Source organism: Giraffa tippelskirchi, chromosome 12 (assembly GCF_054371585.1).
Source record: "Giraffa tippelskirchi isolate mGirTip1 chromosome 12, T2T-mGirTip1v1.2.pri, whole genome shotgun sequence".
Classification (NCBI taxonomy): Eukaryota; Metazoa; Chordata; class Mammalia; order Artiodactyla; family Giraffidae; genus Giraffa; species Giraffa tippelskirchi.
In genome coordinates this window covers 17,978,140-17,999,540 of record NC_137286.1, presented here as the reverse complement: position 1 = coordinate 17,999,540, position 21,401 = coordinate 17,978,140, and the positions used below count along the sequence as shown (strand labels likewise).

General features: G+C 36.9%; 1 protein-coding gene across 1 annotated transcript in view; it reads left to right on the top strand.

Moving 5' to 3' along the window:
* LRFN5 (leucine rich repeat and fibronectin type III domain containing 5) overlaps window positions 1–21,401 on the top strand; it is a 984,773-nt gene that overhangs the window by 394,209 nt on the left and 569,163 nt on the right. The window contains exon 5 of the transcript XR_014070506.1: window positions 19,218–19,311. The gene's annotated coding sequence lies outside the window, so the exon portion shown is untranslated. The remainder of the gene's footprint in view (window positions 1–19,217; window positions 19,312–21,401) is intronic.

Below are 21,401 nucleotides of genomic sequence, written 5' to 3'. Positions count from 1 at the left end.
AACACCTTATTGGAAATTTCAGACTTAAATTGAAGAAAGTAGGGGAAACCGCTAGACCATTCAGGTATGACCTAAATTAAATCCCTTAAGATTATGCAGTCGAAGTGAGAAATAGCTTCAAGGGATTAGATCCCATAGACAGAGTCCCTGAAGACCTATGGATGGAGATTCATGACATTGTACAGAAGACAGGGATCAAGACCATCCCCAAGGAAAAGAAATGCAAAAAGGCAAAATGGCTGTCTGAGGAGGCCTTACAAATAGTTGTGACTAGAAGAGAAGTGAAAGGCAAAGGAGAAAAGGAAAGATATACCCATTTGAATGCAAAGTTCCAAAGAATAGCAAGGAGAGATAAGAAAGCCTTCCTTAGTGATCATTGCAAAGAAATAGAGGAAAACAATAGAATGGGAAAGACTAGAGCTCTCTTCAAGAAAATTAGAGATACCAAGGGAACACTTCATGCAAAGATGGGCACAATAAAAGACAGAAATTGCATGGACCTAACAGAAGCAGAAGATACTAAGAAGATGTGGCAAGAGTGCAAAGAACTATACAAAAAATATCTTCATGACCCATGAAATTATGATGGTGTGATCACTCACCTAGAGCCAGACATCCTGGAATGTGAGGTCAAGTGGGCCTTAGGAAGCATCACTACAAACAAAGCTAGTGGAGGTGATGGAATTCCAGTTGAGCTATTTCAAATCCTAAAAGATGATGCTGTGAAAGTGCTGCACTCAATATTCCAGCAAATTTGAAAAATTCAGCAGTGGCCACAGAACTGGAAAAGGTCAGTTTTCAATCCAACCCCAAAGAGAGGCAATGCCAAAGAATGCTCAAACTACCGCACAATTGCACCCGTCTCACACGCTAGTAAAGTAATGGTCAAAATTCTCCAAGCCAGGCTTCAACATTACGTTAACTATGAACTTCCAGATGTTCAAGCTGGATTTAGAAAAGGCAGAGGGAACAGAGATCAAATTGCCAATATCTGATGGATCATTAAAAAAGCAAGAGAGTTCCAGAAAAACATCTACTTTTGCTTTAGTGACTATGCCAAAGCCTTTGACTGTATAGATCACAACAAACTGTGGAAAATTCTTCATGAGGTAGGAATACCAGACCACCTGACCTGCCTCTTGAGAAACCTGTATGCAGGTCAGGAAACAACAGTTAGAACTGGACATGGAACAAAAGACTGGTTCTAAATCGGGAAAGAAGTACTTCAAGGCTGTCTACTGTCACTCTGCTTATTTAACTGATATACAGGGTGCATCATGAGGAACTCTGTGCTGGATGAAGCTCAAGCTAGAATCAAGATTGCCAGGAGAAATAATAATAACCTCAGATATTCAGATGACACCACCCTTATGCAGAAAGTGAAGAAGAACTAAAGAGCCTCTTGATGAAAGTGAAAGAGGAGAGTGAAAAAGTTGTCTTAAAACTCAACGTTCAGAAAACTAAGATCCATCACTTCATGGCAAATAGTTGGGGAAACAGTGAAAACAGTGACAGACTATTTTTTTGGCTCCGAAATCACTGCAGATGGTTACTGCAGCCATGAAGTTAAAAGATGCTTGGTCCTTGGAAGAAAATTTATGAACAACCTAGACATCATATTAAAAAACAGAGACATTGCTTTGCCAACAAAGGTCCAAGTAGGTAAAACTATGGTTTTTCCAGTAGTCATGTATGGATGTTAGAGCTGGACTGTAAAGAAAATAACTGATGCTTTTGAATTGTAGTGTTGGAGAAGACTCTTGAGAGTCCCTTGGACTGCAAGGAGATCCAACCAGTCCATCCTAAAGGAAATCAGTCCTGAATATTCATTGGAAGGACTGATGCTGAAACTCCAATATTTTGGCCACCTAATGCGAAAAATTGACCCATTGGAAAAGACCCTGTTGCTAGGAAATATTGAAGACAGGAGGAGAAGGGGACGACAGAGGATGAGATGGTTGGATAGCATCACCCACTCAATGGACATGAGTTTGAGTAAACTCTGGGTGTTGGTGATGGACAGGGAGGCCTGGCGTGCTGCAGTCCATGGAGTCGCAAAGAATCAGACAGGACTGACTGAACTGAACTGAATATAGCTACATTTTAGCAAATTTTTGGTTTCACTGAGCTAATATTTGGTATATCACTTTCATGTGCCTTTCTCACTACAAATGAATTACACCTTTCCAGACAACTTAGCAAAACAGGCTATTAGTATTCATGTATTATGAGGTTGGATGATAAAATGGCTAATTACAGAAGAATCTGATAGAATGTGCTTCTTTGTCATTGTCTTTGTGATCCTGTCTTTTTAGGTGTTGATAAAAAAGCAAGGTATTACCTTGTTACTAATCCAAGATTTAGAGTCAGCATGTAAGATTCAAAATAATTATGATGGTCCATTTTTGATACATGAAGTATGTCACTTTTTATTTATGCTTGATTGCATTAATTTTTAGATGAATTCAGCCAAGAATGATATTGAAAAAATATGGATTTTGGGCAATAAGAGAAGGTGAAATACTGTATCTGAGCTTTTTAAAAAGGGATTGCTCTCTTTAAAAAACCCTAAAGTGTAAAAATAACAAGCTTAGCCATATCATCCAAAATTTTCAGTGCAGATAATGTAATAAATATTATATTATTATTAAAAGAGAAAACTTAAAAACCCTCAAACCTGTTTAGAATGTATTAATGTATTAATGTTTCACATAGAAAAAGGAGTATTAATTATATTCTATCAAATATTTTGCATTACCTAGAAACCTAGTTTTAGGGCAACTTATTAAAGCTAATAGTTTTAGATTTGATTTTATTAAACAAAATAACTGTATGAGAACCACTTTATATAAAAGAAATGTAGCAGAATTTGGGATAAAGCTATTTGCATAACTGAAATCACATTGATAGAAGGATGCAAATGGAGAAGAGGAAAGGTTTCTGGTTGGATTATTTGTTGATTGGTACACAGTGGAGAGAGTAGCTACCACTATTTTATCTGAATGAGAGCTCATGAAATGAGTACAACTAAGATAACTTGGAAAATGTTGTAATAAAACCAAGTGACTGACTGATTTTACTATATTAACATCATTTCACATGTTAACCATTTGTAAAATAATATAAATTTAACGATGTGGTCCATGTGATCAGAGCCTTAAATTTATATGCCTTTACAAATCGGTATACAGGTCAAGAAGTAACAGTTAGAACTGGACATGGAACAACAGATTGGTTCCAAATTGGGAAAGGAGTACGTCAAAGCTGTATATTGTCACCCTGCTTATTTAACTTATATGCAGACTACATCATGAGAAATGCTGGGCTGGATGAAGCACAAGCTGGAATCAAGATTGCCGGGAGAAATATCAATAACCTCAGATATGCAGTTGACACCACCCTTATGGCAGAAAGTGAAGAACTAAAGAGCCTCTTGATGAAAGTGAAAGAGGAGAGTGAAAAAGTTGGCTTAAAGCTCAACATTCAGAAAACTCAGAAAATGGCATCTGGTCCCATCACTTCATGTCAAATAGATGGGGAAACAGTGGAACAGTGACAGACTTTATTTTTTGGGGCTCCAAAATCACTGCAGATGAAATTAAAAGACGCTTGATCCTTGGAAGGAAAGTTATGACCAACATAGACAACATATTAAAAAGCAGAGACATTACTTTGCCAACAAAGATCCATCTAGTCAAAGCTTTGGTTTTGCCAGTAGTCATATATAGATGTTAGAGTTGACTCTAAAGAAAGCTGAGCACCAAAGAACTGATGCTTTTGAACTGTGGCGTTGGAGAAGACTCTTGAGAGTCCCTTGGACTGCAAGGAGATCCAACCAGTCCATCCTAAAGGAAATCATTCCTGAATATTCATTGGAAGGACTGATACTGAAGCTGAAGCTCCAATACTTTGGCCACCTAATGCAAAGAACTGGCTCACTGGAAAAGATCTTGATGCTGGGAAGGATTGAAGGAGGGAGGAGAAGGGGGAGGCAGAGGATGAGATGGTTGGATTGCATCACTGACGCTATGGACATGAGTTTAAGTAAGCTCCAGGAGCTGATGATGGACAGGTAGGCCTGGCATGCTGCAGTCCATGGGGTCACAAAGAGTCAGACAGGATTGAGCGACTGAACTGAACTGAACTGATTAAGAGATTCAAATTTAGCTATTTAATTCTACAGTCTGTTTTTAAGGTGTCTCATGTGAGCAATGAATGCAGTGCTAATTTTGAAGCCTTTTAAAAACATCCACTTATTGGCAGGTGTTTAGCTTTATTCTGAATAGCAGTAAAATTAAGTAACTGGTTAATGATCAAGCTGCCATGATTTTAGGGTTTCTACATTTATTGCAGAAATAGACTTTAAATAAATTTGGGGAGATGCTGAATTCATTTGTAGAAATGTAAAATTAGACATCAAGGGCTGTTTCTGTTTGACTAGTTTTGAACTTTTACCATAATAAAAGTGTACATTCCTTAAAATAAGTGCTTTGTATTTTAAAAAGGAATTTTAGTACATAATTTCTCAAATTGAAAAAATTCAGGAACTTTCTGTAGCCAAACTATTATTGTGACTAATCAGACATGGATTTAAATGTAGTCATATTAATATATATAATATTTATGTCCAAACCTTATCAATCTGTACTTCAAACCAGACTTTCACTGACTTTACTTTAAAGCTACCGATCTACTTAACTGATTAAAATCCAATAAATCCAATCTTTTTTCCAGATTAAAGTGAAAGTGTTAGTCGCTCAATTATGTCCAGCTCTTTGGGATCTCATAGACTGTAGCCCTCCAGGCTCCTCTGTCCATGGAATTCTCCAGGCAAGAATACTGGAGTAGGTAGCCATTCCCTTCTCCAGGGAATCTTCTGGACCCAGGGACTGAACCCAGGTCTCCTGCATTGCAGGCAGATTCTTTACTGTCTGAACCACCACAGAAGTCCAACATAATCTTTTTTTTTTTTTGGAAAATATTTGGGAAATCTCTAGGGCAGTGTTTATCAAATTTAGCATGCATTTAACGTCACCCGAAGAGTGACTCCCATTCCAGAGTTTCAATTTGTTAAGTCCAGGTCATAGCTCAAGACTGTGCATTTCTAAGCATTTCTAATGTTCCAAGTTGACTCTCATATTACTGATTCAGGGCTCACACTTCGAAAATCATTACTTTAAGGAATGCTTATGAATTCTGACTCATTTTGTCTTTTAATCATTGCATTAGCATGCCAGCTGACTATAATATTCTGAATTCAATTCCTTTCTTGTTTAACCTCTTCCCAGAAAGAAGACACTTAGTACAGTATCTCCAACTGCTTCCTTTGAACTAATGCTGCTCAACCCAGTACCACTTTGTTCTACGTACTGACATAGGTCTACTTTCTTTATTTTCCTTAATCCAGCTAAGGCTCTCTCCAAACCCACTTTAAAGTCAAACTTCATTAACAAGGGAAAATACCTTCCTATTCAGTTCACTACTTAAATTCCCCATGGATTTCTCTCTCTCTCTGAGTGTATAAATGTCCTAAGGTCCAGATGTTTCATTCTCTCTGTCTGTCTGTCTGTCTGTCTCTCTCTCTGTGTATATATCTATATAATGTAAGTGTTAGTCACCCAGTCATGTCCAACTCTTTGCTACCCCATGGACTGTAGCCTGCTAGGCTCCTTTCTCCATGAAATTCTCCAGGCAAGAATACTGGCATGGGTTGTCATTTCCTTCTCCAGGGGATCTTCCCAACCCAGGGATCAAACCCAGGTCTCCAGCATTGCAGGCAGATTCTTAACCATCTGAGCCACCAGGGAAACCATATATATTATATATATTATTATATATTATATTATGTTATATCATATATAATATACATTATATAAATATTTCTTGATAAGTACATATACTTACATATGTATACACACGTCCCCAGTTTTTGAAGTTGCTCTTTGCCCAGTGGAACCGCTGGGTTTCAATCTTGCCGTGCTTCTTCCCACTCAACACTGATTCAGTTTCTTTTCAGACATACTCTCAACATCAATCACTGTTCATTTGAACTCTTTTTACAAGAAGCAACTTATCACCATGTAAATATTTGAGATCAATAGATGAAGTGCATTAATAGGGATCAGCCCCCAAATTCACATAAACAATCTCAAATTTACCTTAATGCTACCACAGTTACAGTTTAAAATGTTCACTGTCATTTCTAGCATAGGATCAGAAAAATCATGGCTTGTAAAAAATATAATTTACTACAGCAAGACATACTAGTAAGACATATCTCAGGGTCAATTTTATAGGTAGAAGTCTTATACGTAATAGAAATTGATATTGATATGAAGTGAAATATTAGCATATTTGGCTGAGGTGGTAATGCATCCTACCACCAGAAGTGACTTTGTAGTGATTACGGTGATGCTATAAACAGTCATTCTAGTTCTGCTCAGTTCAGGATGGATTGTTTCTAAATTTAGAGACTTAGTAGGCACTTTTATCTATTAGCCTGATTATCCATGAAATAGAAAGATAATTGAAATGTGGGAAATAAATTATTTAAAATAAGTCTGTTATGTAAATTGCATAAACCTAAACCCATTTTTCCTTCAGAGAAGTAAAAATAAATGGCAAGATTTGCAAAGAAAAATTACAGAGATTTCTCTAATGAAGGCACAGGTGTCCTTTTACATTCTCATCTTCAGATATTTTAGAAGGTATTGCAGCTCTTAACTGGAGAAGGAAATGGCAACCCACTCCAGTGTTCTTGCCTGGAGAATCCCAGGGACGGAGGAACCTGGTGGGCTGCCGTCTATGGGGTTGCACAGAGTCGGACACAACTGAAGTGACTTAGCAGCAGTAGCAGCAGCAGCTGCAGCTCTTAACAAAGCAAAAGCTTCTTTCCTGAGATACACATTGATCAGTAGAAAATAAATGCTAGTGAGTGATTTAGCACCAATTCTCCTTATTTTTAGTTAGAAAACTTTGAACTTTTGCAAATTTCATAATAGGACCATGCTCTAAGGAAATACTACATGCAGAACTAACCTGAGGTTGGTAAGGTTTTGACTACTAAAGGAGCAGATGGAAGGCCAAGAGGTAGAGTGGGGTTAGGGTGTGGAGAAAGGTTTGAAGTAATCATGAGGTTATGGGCTTCCCTAATAGCTCAGTTGGTAAAGAATCTGCCTACAATGCAGGAAACGCTGGTTTGATTCCTGGGTTAGGAATGTCTGCTGGAGAAGGGAAAGGCTATGCACTCCAGTATTCTTGGGCTTCCATTGCGGCTCAGCTGGTAAACAATCTGCCTGCAGTGCATGAGACCTGGGTTCGATCCCTGGGTTGGGAAGATTCCCTGGAGAAGGGAAAGGCTACCCACTCCAGTATTCTGGCCTGGAGAATTCCATGGACTGTATACTCCATGGACTCACAAAGAGTCGGACACAACTGAGTGACTTTCACTTATGACAACAGCGAGATTATGAAAAGTCTTGCAGGCTGTTAGAGAGTTTTTCTTTTTTCCTAAGATAGGAGAGTGTAGACATTAATCTTGGGATATGTTTTTTAAAAGTTATTCTAGTGATTTTGTACAATTAAGTTAGAACAGAAAAAAATTTATTTCACTCAAAATTTTGTCCATTAAATTTGTTTTATTTCAGATTTTCTGATGCATGACTCTAGGCATGTTACTTTTCTTAGGATAAGGGAAAATACTTAATTCTTAGAGTCATCATATGTGTGCTTAGTCATTCAGTCGTGCCTGACTCTGTGACCCCATGGACTGTAGCCCACCAGCCCACTCTGTCCATGAAATATTTGAGTCAAGAATACTGGAGTGGGTTGCCATTTTCTATTCAAGGGATCTTCCCATCTTATCCATGTTCATTTCTGAAATACATGTTTCTTGATTACAACAAACATGAAAATACTAAATATGTCAGTATATAATGTCCATAAGTTATTTGAAAATCTGAAGTATATTTGAATGCAGCAAATGTTATATTACATAATTATTCTAAAATAAACCAAATTAAATATGGCTATTGTCTTAATTAACTTCCCTACTGCTTTTCCCAATATCCCTACTGCTTTTCCAAATATCCCATTACTATTTTTCTGTATCTATATCTACAGTAAAACTAGCAAAATCCAGTGAAGGAGAAAAGGAGTTATTTATCAACTCAAGAACCTTCTATTGAACACATAGTTCATTCAGAGGTCTCTGAAGCCCTTTGTAGACTAGACAATCTAAATAAGGGCTGCCTATGACTTTTTTTCTATTATGGACAATGCTGAGATACTTAATATTCAGTGTAAATAGTCAAATTGAAGGTGGGTAGCTATTCTTGCCTGGAAAATCCCATGGACGGAGGAGCCTGGTAGGCTGCAGTCCATGGGGTCGATACAAGTCAGACACGACTGAGCGACTTCGCTTTCACTTTTCACTTTCATGCGTTGGAGAAGGAAATGGCAACCCACTTCAGTGTTCTTGCCTGGAGAATCCCAGGGGCGGAGGAGCCTGGTGGGCCACCGTCTATGGGGTCACACAGAGTCGGACACGACTGAAGCGACTTAGCAGCAGTTTTTCTTCTATAGACAACTTATAAAAAAGCTTTGGAGCTCCTAAAATTATGGTCATTTGGAAAAATCAGGTGGATGGGGGAAAAGAACTTAATAGTTCATTATAAAGAATAAAATCTACCTGTGGAGAATTATCTTCAACTTTCCTAGCTTCCCAATAAAGAGAGAAACTCATATACTATTTGACTTAGGCTGAGTTCCACCATAAACAGACCCCATTTCAAGAGTTTTAGTATTGGTAGATTATTTGGAGTGATTCCTTGAACATGTGAGATTAGAAGGGTATAGAAGTCATTCAAGGCATATCAATGAGTCCAATGGGGGCTAATTCCCATTGGAGCCTGTGGGAGCTATTTGGTCCATTAATAAGGACTGATCTGTAGTATGTATTCACCAATTTCTGTTCTTCATTGGTTGAGGGTTCTTCTTGAGAATGTTAATTCTTGGCAATTCCAGCCAAGGAAAGCTAATGGGCAAAGATCCATATGTTTATAGCAACATTGAATGCTGAGAAAAAATGAGAGGCAGGACATATGAAGCATCTGCTGTAGTATTATTTAAGAAGTCCAAGTATCTACCTCAGGAAGCATGATTAACTATTTAATCACACATAGAACGTAAGTCCTATATTACCTGGATCTTTGCTTTAAGAGATGTTAGCATGAGGAAGAAGAGATAATATATAAGGCAGAATGGGGATAGAAGAAACTAATTCATAGCTATATATACATTTCCAGTGCTTTACCCCCTCATTTGTAAAACAGGGACAAAGATAATCTGTCTCATAAAGTTTTTAAGAGAAATAAATATGGCTATGGTTGGCAAATAGCAGGTTCTTACAACTGGTTAATATTTGTTAGTATGTTATCTTCAAAAATTCAGCTCTTAGTTTCTCTGACATATTTCTATTGTCTCTCTTGCTTATATTTTTATTTTTATTTCAATCTTTGATATTATCTTCAAAAAATAAAATAAATTTAAAAAAAAACCTTTTTCTTTACGAACAGTAACAATACAAGGTAACTACCCTAGTCATATTGTTCATTGTAGCATTAGAAGTCTTAGCTAGAGCAATTAGGCAAAAATGGATTTAGAAAAGAGCTCTGTCTTTTCTAAAGAACCAGAGATCAAATTGCCAGCATCCATTGGATCATAGAAAAGGCAAGTGAATTCCAGAAAAATATCTACTTCTTCTTAATTGACTACACTAAAGCCTTTGACTGTGTAGATCACAACAAGCTATAGAAATTGTTAAAGACATGGGAAAACCAGACCACCTTACCTGACTCCTGAGAAACCTGTATGCAGGTCAGGAAGCAACAGTTAGAACTGGACATGGGACAATGGACTGGTTCTAAATTTGGAAAGATGTACATCAAAGTTGTATATTGTCACCCTGCTTATTTAATTTATATGCAGGGTACATCATGCAAAATGCCAGGATGGATGAAACTCAAGCAGTAATCAGGATTTCCAGGAGAGATATCAATAACTTCAGATATGCAGTTAGCACCACCCTAATGGCAGAAAGCAAAGAAGAACTAAAGAGCCTCTTGATGAAGGTGAAATAGGAGAGTGAGAAACCAGGCTTAAAAGTCAGCATTCAAAAAACAAAGATCATGGCATCCACTTCCATCACTTCGTGGCAAATAGATGGAGAAACAATGGAAACAGTGACAGTATTTTCTTGGGCTCCAAATCACTGTGGACAGTGATTGCAGCCATGAAATTAAAAGATGCTTGCTCCTTAGAAGAAAAGCTATGGCAAACCTACCCAGCATATTAAAAAGCAGAGACATCACTTTGTCGAAAAGGTCCATCTAGTCAAAGCTATGGTTTTTCCAGTAGTCATGTATGGATGTTGGAGTTGGACCATTTAAGAAGGCTGAGCACTGATGAATTGTTGCTTTTGAACTGCGGTGTTGGAGAAGACTCTTGAGAGTCCCTTAGACTGCAAGGAGATCCAACCAGTCAATCCTAAAGGAGGTCAACCCTGACTATTCATTGGAAGTACTGATGCTGAAGCTTAAGCTCTAATACTCTGGCCACCAGATGCAAAGAGCCAACTCATTTGAAAAGACCCTGATGCTGGGAAAGATTGAAGGCAGAAGGGGATGACAGAGGATGAAATGGGTGAATGGTATCATTAATTCAGTGGACATGAGTTTGAGTGAACTCTGGGAGATGGTGAGGGACAGGGAAGCCTGGCATGCCGCAGTCCATGGGGTTGCAAACAGTCGGACATGACTGAGTGATTGAACAACAACCACAAAAATAAAATAAAAGGCATTCAAATTAGAAAAGAAGTAAAACTCTCTCTATTTACAGATGGCATAAAACTGTATATAGAAAACCATAACAACAGAGATATAGATCAGTGGAATAGATTAGAGAGGCCAGATGTAAACCCATGCATATATAGTCAATTATTCACAACAAAGATGACAAGAATATATAATAGGAAAAAGGATAGTTTCTTCAATTAACGGTGCTGAGAAAATGAGGTGTGTGGTAGTGTGTGCTAAAAGTCATTCCAATAGTGTCCTCCTCTTCACTATCCCTTGGACTGTGGCCTGCCAGGCTCCTCTGTCCATGGAATTCTCCAAGCAAGAACACTAGACAGGGTTGCCATGCCCTCCTCTAGGGGATCTTCCTGACCCAGGAACTGAACCTGCGTCTCTTAGGTCTCTGGCATTGGCTGGCAGTTTCTTTACCACTAACATTCCCTGGGAAGCCCAAGAATATCTGGTAGCCACTTACAAAAGATTGAAACTTGGTCACTGTCTTATGTTGTTATTATTCAGTTGCTTAGTCATTGCAGACTCTGTGACCCCATGGACTGCAGCACACTAGGTTTCTCTGACCATACATGAAAATCAACTCAAAATGGATGAAAGACATAAAGTAAGACCTACAATCATAAAACCACATAACACCTAGAAGGAAACACCGGGTAAAATTCTTTGACCTGGGGCTTGGCAATAATTTTTTAGATTTGATACCAAAAGGAAAGACCAAGCAAGAGCAAAAATAATGTAAATCAGCATCAAACTAAAAGCTTTGCACAGCAAAGGAAACTATAAATAAAATAGACAGGCAGCCTATTGGATGGTAGAAAATATTTGCAATTATATGCTTGACGATGGGATGACATCCAAAATATATAAAGAACTCATGGCTGTGTGCTCAGTTGCTAAGCTGTCTCTGATGCTGCAACCGCATGGACTATAGCCCACCAGGCTCTTCTGTCCATGAGATTCTCCAGGCAAGAGTACTGGAGTGGGTTGTCATTTCCTCCTCCAGGGGATCTTCCCAACCCAGGGATCAAACCCACATCTTGCACGTCTCCTGCATTGCAAGCCAATTCTTTGTCACTGAGCCATAGGAAACATCCCTAAAAAACTCATATAACTTCAAAAAAAAAAAAAAGCAAATAACCTGATGGAAAGAAAAATTGGGCAGAGGAATTGAATAGACCCTTTTTCCAAAGACGACTTACAAATGGTCATAGATACATAAAAAGGTGCTTGACATCACTGATCATCAGAAAAATGCAAATCAAAACCACAGTGAGTTATCACTGCACACATGTTAGAATGACATCATCAAAAAGACAAAGGATCCCAAGTGTTAGTAAGGATAGAGAAAGAAGGAAACTTTTGTGCACTGTTGGTGGGAATGTAAATTGGTACAGCCATTATAGAAAAAATATGGGGGACCTCTAAAAATTAAGAATAAAGCTACCATATGATCCAGTAATTCTAATTCTGAGCATATACCCAAAGGAAATGAAATCATTATCTCAAAAAAGATATATGCACTTCAATGTTTATTATAGCATTATTTAGAGTAGTCAAGACTGAAAACAGCCTAAGTGTTCATCAAAGGATAACTGGATAAAGAATATATGATACACACACCACATACAGAAACATTGAAATATTATACAGCCATTAAAAGAAGGGACTCCTGCTATGTTTGAAAACATGGATGAACCTTGAGGGCATTATGCTAAGTGAAATGTCAGAGAGAGAGAGAAATACTGTATAATCTTACTAATATGTTGAACCTAAAAATACTGAATCATAGACACAGAGAATAGATTGGTGTTGCCCAGAGGTTCTGGGGTAAGAGGAAATAGATGAAGGTAGTCAAAAAGTACAAACTTCCAATTATAAGAATAAATAATAGTACAGATGTATAGTATAGTGACTATAGTTACCAAAATGCTACTGTATATTTGAAAGTTGCTAGGAAACATATCTTAAAAGTTCTCATCACAGGAAAATTATGTAACTGTGAGGTGATGGATGTTTACTAAACTTTTGTGCTAATTATTTTGCAAAAATACATATATCAAATTATTATGTTGTACCAGTTAAACTAATATAAAGTTATATATCAATTATATCTCAATGAAATATAAAAAATAGAATTAGATATGAAATGTTCAGAAAATTGAGAGGTAAACCTAAAAACAATAAGCAATAGACATATTTATCCAAATTACTAGGAAGATTTGAAAAAAAAAAACTTCTAAATCTAAAAAACATAGAAATTGAAATTGATGATGGCACAGTGAGTGGGTTAATTGATAGGTTACATTTAGATGAAACAGAATTTGTAAGGTAGAAGAAAGAACTACCTGAAGGAACTCCTGGGAATGCAGGAGACAAGAGACATAGAGACAACACAATGTAAAATATATCAGTGTAGTAGATTTGATGGATAGACTGAGTCATTTGTTAGTAATAGGAAATAGAAAAAGATGGTTGAGAATTTTCCAAAATTAATGAAAGATATGAATTCATTAAAGTAGAATTAACAAATCACTCCAAAGGAAAGACAGTGATACTGGCAGCAGACTTCTCAAATGAAACAATGGACACTAGATAAGTAACATAATATTACAAAAGTACAGATATAAAGCTAAACATTGAATCAAGTCCCAAGCAGGTCTTTCATAAAAAGATCAACATTTTCAGATAAACAAAAACTGAGAGGACTATTCACAGATGCACAGCATAAAAATACACTTCAGAAATAAAGGAAATTAGCCATAAGTTAGGTCTGAGGTTGAAAAAGAATGATAAACAAAACCTTTTGGTAACACATGTTATAAAGCAATACTAAGATATCTAATTTATGGGATTATAAGGAAAAATACCTAAAAAGAAATTGAATTAAAATTAGAGTCAACCATAACAATAGCCTACATTAGAAGGTAGGGATAATTAGATTTAATGTGTTTTAAGTTGATATTTTAGAGAGAAGTGTTAAGATAGTAATTAAATAAGAAATTTGTTTAGCATTATTACAAATTCCGTTTAACAATTGTGCAATCCTGTAATAGAAATACAAAAATTACTGCCTTAAATAGCTTAGGGAATTATTTTCTATCATGTAAACTAAGACAAAAGGTATGCAGTCTAAGGGAGACATGGGCTGCTCCACATTTTTTAGAAATCCAGACTCTGTACTGCTCTCTTTTGCATTTGGTTGGAAGTCAGTGATTGTACCTTCTTGCACTGTGGCAGTCACCAGGAAAAAGACATCAGGTAGTAAGAGTTGGTGAAAGGCAAATGATTTCCCGGATAACTCAGACCACTCTTTGAAGAAAGCTTTGCTGGAAATCTTATCCCCAAGTTTCAACCTATGTTATGTTGGCTGTATACTTAGTCACATTCGCCGAAATGTCACGGGAAATTGAAGGGTAGTTTTCATATGGCCCCCAACTAGGTGAAGGTTCTCTTAGAGAAAGAAAATGAAAAAAAAAAAGAAGATTATTGGTTAGAAATCTAGCAGTTTCTGTCTCTGACAGATTTAGTAAAACATTCAGAGCTATCAGTAAGGTGTAAACTAGAACTGACAACTTCCAAATCAGTAGAGAAATGGAAATGTACCATTTGTTGAAAATACCATCTTTTCATCAATGAAATAGTGGAATCTTTGTGAAAAATCAATTAACCATATATTTAAGGGTTTATTTCAGGAGTATCAATTCTATGCCATGGATGTATATATTTTTCCTTAGGCCAGTACCATATAGTTTTTATTTCTGTAGCTTTGTAGTAAGCGTGAAGTCAAGAAGTGCAAATCCTCCAACTTTTTTTTTTAGATTACTTTGACTTTTTTTGGTCCACTATATTTCCCTATACAGTTTAGTATCAGACTGTCAATTTTCAATTTTGGTAAAATATATCTTCAGTACTGTCAATAGAAACTGCACTGAATCATTTTGGGGAGAATTATCATCTTAATAATATTGAGCATTCCTATCCATGAACATGGAATTGATTCTCTTTTCCTTTAGCTTCTTTTTATTTCCTCTTTCAGCAATGTTTTTAGTTTTTAGTTTACAAATTTTCACTTCTATATATTGTCTTGTATCCTGCAAACTTGCTAGGCTTGTTTATTAGTTCATACGTTTATGAGTGGGTGTGTGTGTATGTGTGTGGTGTACATCTGTGTATGCATGCATATCCCTTTGGATTTTCTGCATAATCATGGCAGCTGTGAATAAAAACATGTTTAATCCTTATTTGATAATCTATATTACTTTTATGTCTTTTCTTTGTCTGATTGCCTAGATAGAATCTCCAGTGCAATACAGAATTAAAGTGGTAGAAGTGGACATATCACCTTATTCTCAATCTTAGGGAGAGAGCATTCATAATTTCATAGTGAAGTATGATATGACATGTAGGTTGTGAAGAATTAAGACTGCACACGTGGAGGAGGGGTTTTCTAGAAACTATGAATTAACTTATTGGAAATAGGAGCGGGAAGTGAATAAAGCTATGGCTTGAAGATTGACATTTTGATATGTAAATGAAAGAATGGACCTGCTAAATTGTTGCATTTTGGTTTTAAGGACCAAAACCTGAAATTATTTTCAGAATTTGATCAGTATCAGTACAGGGCAGGAAGTACTGATGTGATGTGACCTCAGTGTTCTTGTCCTCTGAAAGAACTGTAATTGCCACAGAAACTTCTGCTTGTCATAGAATTGGAAGTGCATGCAGCAGTCTAAACTGCAGGCAGTGGTGAACACAGCCGTGGAAGACCGAAATTATAATGGGAGTTAACAACGGACACTTTAAAGCAGAGATTAAAAATGACACTTTTAAAAAAATTAATCACTCTTTCTGTGTAGGAATTGAGAAGAAATTAATCTTTGAAGGGTTCAGGAATCTGCATCACCTTAACCATCTGTGCACTGCTTTCCTCAGTCACGGGCGAGGAAATATTTCTTGTCAGGTTTTCAAATTCTGTTCCCTAGTCACTTAGCAACACTTTGGATTTTTATCATAATTGTGTCTGAGCCAGCTGGATTTCAGCTAGGTTGCTGAAATGCAACAGTTGGAAGACTGGTTATGGAGAAGATGTCAGTTAGCTAGGGATCATTTTAATTTAAGTGGGTTTGCCAAAAGAAACCTGAGGAGAATCCTGACATTCATAGGAAAAATCACTTATCATATTTTTCAGGATCTCACATTTGTGAATTACCACTTAAGCACAAATATAGTTGTGAAATCATGTTAAATGATAAATTGTGCCATGACATGAGTGTTTGAATGTTTTAATAGACTATCTGAGTGGAAGAATGAAGTTTTTCATTTTCTTTTTTTGTTTTGAATTAACATAATTATAGAATAGCCATAGCTCTAACATTTCACATTGCCACAGTGTAGGAATCAGTATGTACTTTGCTGCATTTAGCCATGATACTCCTTTTTCCTAGACATTTTGTCAGGAATTTCATCAGTGTTGAACTCTTGTTCCTGCTTATATCTCTTCCTTTCTGAGACCCATCTACTACTCCCCACTCAGACCGCAGGTCCTTCAGGAAGAAATGCTAATGCTGTCTCTTTCTTTGTGTACTATCACAGATGCAAAGAATTCTTTAAAATACCCCATATTTCCTGGGACTATATTACTTGAAAAGACACAGTACTTGCTTTTTAAAATTTCACTTAAGTTCTATAACTATTATTGTGCAACTTTTGCAGTAGGGATAAAACTCCATATACTATGTTTACTGCATGAATATATACATGATGGTTTTGAATGTCATTGATCTAGAACATTTGGGAATTTGCTATTCTATTTGCTATTCAAAAAATTTTGTTTGTCTAAATAAGAAACATTTTAGACTTCTTAACCTTACATTTAAAACATTATTATTAACTTTTTTAGCCTATGAAAATAAGATTTCATTTTTATTTTCATGAGTTACTACCTACATAAATATAAGAAGAGAACAAGGAAGCCAGATTGAAAGTTAAATGTTGGAGAGTAGGCCAGACGTACTCTTCAGCTATGGGCCTCTATCCCAAAGTAGCCTAATTATTTATGTTTCAGCAGTTTTAGCAGTATTAAAAATCATTACATGTCATGGACTTCTGGAGTAGTTTGCATTTTTCTACCAATCCACCAATTCAATTTTTAGTTAATTTTTAAAATGTACTAGAGTTGATTTACAATATTGTATCAGTTAAGTTCAGTTCAGTTTCTCAATCATGTCCAAATCTTTGCGACCCCGTGAACCGCAGCATGCCAGGCCTCCCTGTCCATCACCAACTCCCAGAGTCCACCCAAACCCATGTCCATTGAGTCGGTGATGCCATCCAAACATCTCATCCTATGTCGTCCCCTACTCCTCCTGCCCTCCAACCAACTCCCTCTGTCGTCCCCTTCTTCTCCTGCCCCCAATCTTTCCCATCATCAGGGTCTTTTCCAATGAGTCGGCTCTTTGCATCAGGTGGCCGAGGATTGGAGTTTCAGCTTCAACATCAGTCCTTCCAATGAACACCCAGGACTGATCTCCTTTAGGATGGACTGGTTGGATCTCCTTGCAGTCCAAGGGACTCTCAAGAGTCTTCTCCAACACCACAGTTCAAAAGCATCAATTCTTCGGCACTCAGCTTTCTTTATAGTCCATCTCTCACATCCATACATGACTACTGGAAAAACCATAGCCTTGACTAGACGGACCTTTGTTGGCAAAGTAATGTCTCTGCTTCTTAATATGCTGTCTAGGTTGGTCATAACTTTCCTTCCAAGGAGTAAGCGTCTTTTAATTTCATTGCTGCAATCACCATCTGCAGTGATTTTGGAGCCCAGAAAAATAAAGTCAGCCACTGTTTCCATTGTTTACCCATCTATTTCCCATGAAGTGATGGGACCAGATGCCATGATCTTAGTTTTCTGAATGTTGAGCTTTAAGCCAACTTTTTCACTCTCCTCTTTCATTTTCATCAAGAGGCTCTTTAGTTCTTCTTCACTTTCTGCCGTAAGGGTGGTGTCATCTGCATATCTGAGGTTATTGATATTTCTCCTGGCAATAGTTTCTGCTAAATTTTCTTAAAGGTTTTTAGAGCCCCCTATGCACATACTAATTTCTTCACCATTGTTAGCCGTAAAACAGAAAAAATGAGGCTATTTAAATCCAAGGCTTTAGAATTCATCCTCAGGCCTGTTTCAATTTTTAATTTGACCTAGATTTTAGAAAAATGTCACTCTATTACCACTTTTATTCCTAAAGAAAACAACATGATAAAGTGGAAGAAAAGTATGATTTCCAGCATTAGGTATGTGTTTATATATATACATATATATATATTTTTTTTTAATACCTTTATATGTTGCTTAATTTGCCCTTACCTGCCTCCTGAGAAATCTGTATGCAGGTCAAGAAGCAACAGTTAGAACAGGACATGGAACAGCAGACTCCAGGACTTTGAACCTCAGATATGCAGATAACACCACACTTATGGCAGAAAGTGAAGAACTAAAGAGCCTCTTGATGAAAGTGAAAGAGGAGAGTGAAAAAGTTCGCTTAAAACTCAACATTCAGAAAACTAAGATCATGGTATCCAGTCCCATCACTTCATGGCAAATAGATGGGGAAACAATGGAAATAGTGAGAGACTTTATTTTAGGGGCTCCAAAATTACTGCAAATGGTGACTGCAGCCATGAAATTAAAAGATGCTTGCTCCTTTTAAGAAAAGCTATGACCAACCTAGACAGCATATTAAAAAGTAGAGACATTACTTTGTCAACAAAGGTCTGTCTAGTCAAGGTTGTTGTTTTTCCAGTAGTCATGTATGGATGTGAGAGTTGGACTATAAAGAAAGCTGAGTGCCAAAGAATTGATGCTTTTGAACTGTGGTGTTGGGGAAGACTCTTGAGAGTCCCTTGGACTGCAAGGAGATCAAACCAGTCCATCCTAAAGGAAATCAGTCCTGAATATTCACTGGAAAGTCTGATACTAAAGCTGAAACTCCAATACTTTGGCCACTTGATGAGAAGAACTGACTCATCTGAAAAGACCCTGATGCTGGAAAAGATTGAGAGTAGGAGGAGAAGGGGGTGACAGAGGATGAAATGGTTGGATGGCATCACTGACTCAATGAACATGAGTTTGAATAAGCTCCAGGATTTGGTAATGGACAGGGAAGCCTGGCTTGCTGCAGCCCATGGGGTTGCGATGAGTTGGACACAACTGAATGACTGAACTGAACTGAATTTGCCTTTCCCCTAAGAAATGTAAATAATGAATTAAAAGCTATATTTAGGGTTAAATGAAATAATGCTTCATTTTTTGATTGATGGATTGTATATTTTTCTAACTGCTTATTCTAGGAAAGAAGTTATGTGGCTTGCAGAGCTACAGAGCGTGTCTAGCTAAAAATAGAGTGAAAAGAAGTGGGGAGAACATGGTTGCAGCAAAATGGAGGTAGGATACTTACAAAAATGATATCAACTTCATAAGTACCATGATCATTTCTCTTGTGAGTGATGACTACATAGTATGATGATGACATAATGAATAAACAGCCTCAACAATATCTTTTATAATAGACCCAAGTTATAAAGTTCATGATTATTTCTTGCACTATCTTCAACATAAACAGATATTATTATTTAAAAGGACAGATAAAGAAAAGTATAGTTCAGGAGGCCACAAATGTGCAGTTTTGATATCATATAAGTTTCTACTTTCTAAAGGAAAAAGAACTAGCAGACATTTTCTCTGACACAGTCCATCCTGAACACCCAGCTCTCCTTGTACTTCCTTCTATGTCATCCCTTCTGAAAGGCAAAGTTCCCAGCAGTTACTGTATCCAGCTTAAAGTCCAGGATCTCTAGTAGATGTATAATCTTTCCCCTTAAGTCTGATAGAGTAATCGTTAGTCTAGAAACAAACCATTTACTATTAGCATGCATGCTCAATATAAAATGATGACATAGACCAGGCAGGGGTCAGCAAACTTTTTTTGTAAAGGGCCAGATGGTATATATTTTAAGCTTTGTAGACCATATTGTCTTGGTTACAACTATTCCACTGCCACTGACGGGTGAAAACAACCAGATTTAAAACTAGATAGGTGTGGCTGTGTTCCAGTAAAAATTTTATTTACACAAACAGGCAAACTGGATTTGGCCTGTGGGTCATAGTTTTCCTCTCCCCACATATACACAAAATAAGCATGAAATTCTCATTTAGGGAAAAGAAGAATAAGAAATACATAGCGATTATAAGTCTGTGGCAATGATCAAATATTGCTGTATGTAAATAATAAAGTACAAGTTCTTTGGCTAGTTCAACCGGTAATAAATAGCTCTCTGGGAAGTTCTTCTTTGACTGTTTTCTTCTTTGGTCATATCTTAAGTGAACATTGTCAAAATGTCCTTTTGGAGGACTATGTAATTTCATAGCCAGCATCCTAGTGATATAGCTGGTAAGTGTGTGTATGTGTTGTGGGAGGAGGGAGGGAAAGCTGTTACTGTTAAAGTTGAACGATTAGCATCCTTTGCAAGCCAAGACTGATTATCAAAGTAATTCTCTAAAAACTTAGTTTTCAGACTGTGTGTAAATATGGAAAGCTAGTGATCTTGCCTAGCTTGTGATCAGATAGTGTTTGAGTCTAAATGACTTTTTTTTTTTTTAACTGATTGTGCTCCATCCACTCCCTCCATCCAAGTCTTCCCTTTTCACTGAAATTGTTGCAGCTATTTGGAGACCATCTGATTAAAAGAGGCTTGAGTGACATGATGCCATGTTATTTCCATCTTTGACCCCAGGCTTGTTGTCCTTTGGTGCCAAGGTAACTGTTTTACACTTCTAAGGCTACCACTAAGAAAGCCTCTATCACATAGGCATACCTAGAGCCAAAGGAATAGAAAATATAGTATTTATACTGGTCAGAATGATGTGTCCACCTAAAAATGAGGTGGTTTTTGTGTGTGTTTGTGTGTGGTTGGGTGGAATGATTAGCAGAGAAAGCCTGTTGGTCATTGTCATACTATCTTATTCTTTGTGGGCATGGCTAGATCTAGGATGTATTTTAGAATACCAAAATGACAAATAGGATATATATCATATAATATTACTATTGTTTCTATTAGCTATAACAGGAGAGGCTTATACAAATTATGTAATAGATGGGTAGTAAATAATTTTTAAGAAAAAAAGGAAGAGAATAAGAAAATGTTTACACCTCTTGAAATTTCTAGCTATTCTCCCTAAGAAATGTTCCTATCAAACCTGATTCTTCACTACAGTATGTGATTCAGTTTCTAAGTGTTGACAATAATCATGGTCTTTTTTGAGCTTGTGCAGATTGCATTATAACTATTATTTCTAGTCTCAAAGACCAAGGTCTGGAAAGGGTCAATATGTAAGATCAAAAATAACTTGTTCCTGGAGGAGTTCGTAGGAACATATAACAGTAATCCGTGTAGAAAAGCAGTCACTAAAGCCAACCTGTTCTTTGGTCAGAGTATTCAACCAGTAATTCCAGGTTACCCTCTGGCCAGGAAAAT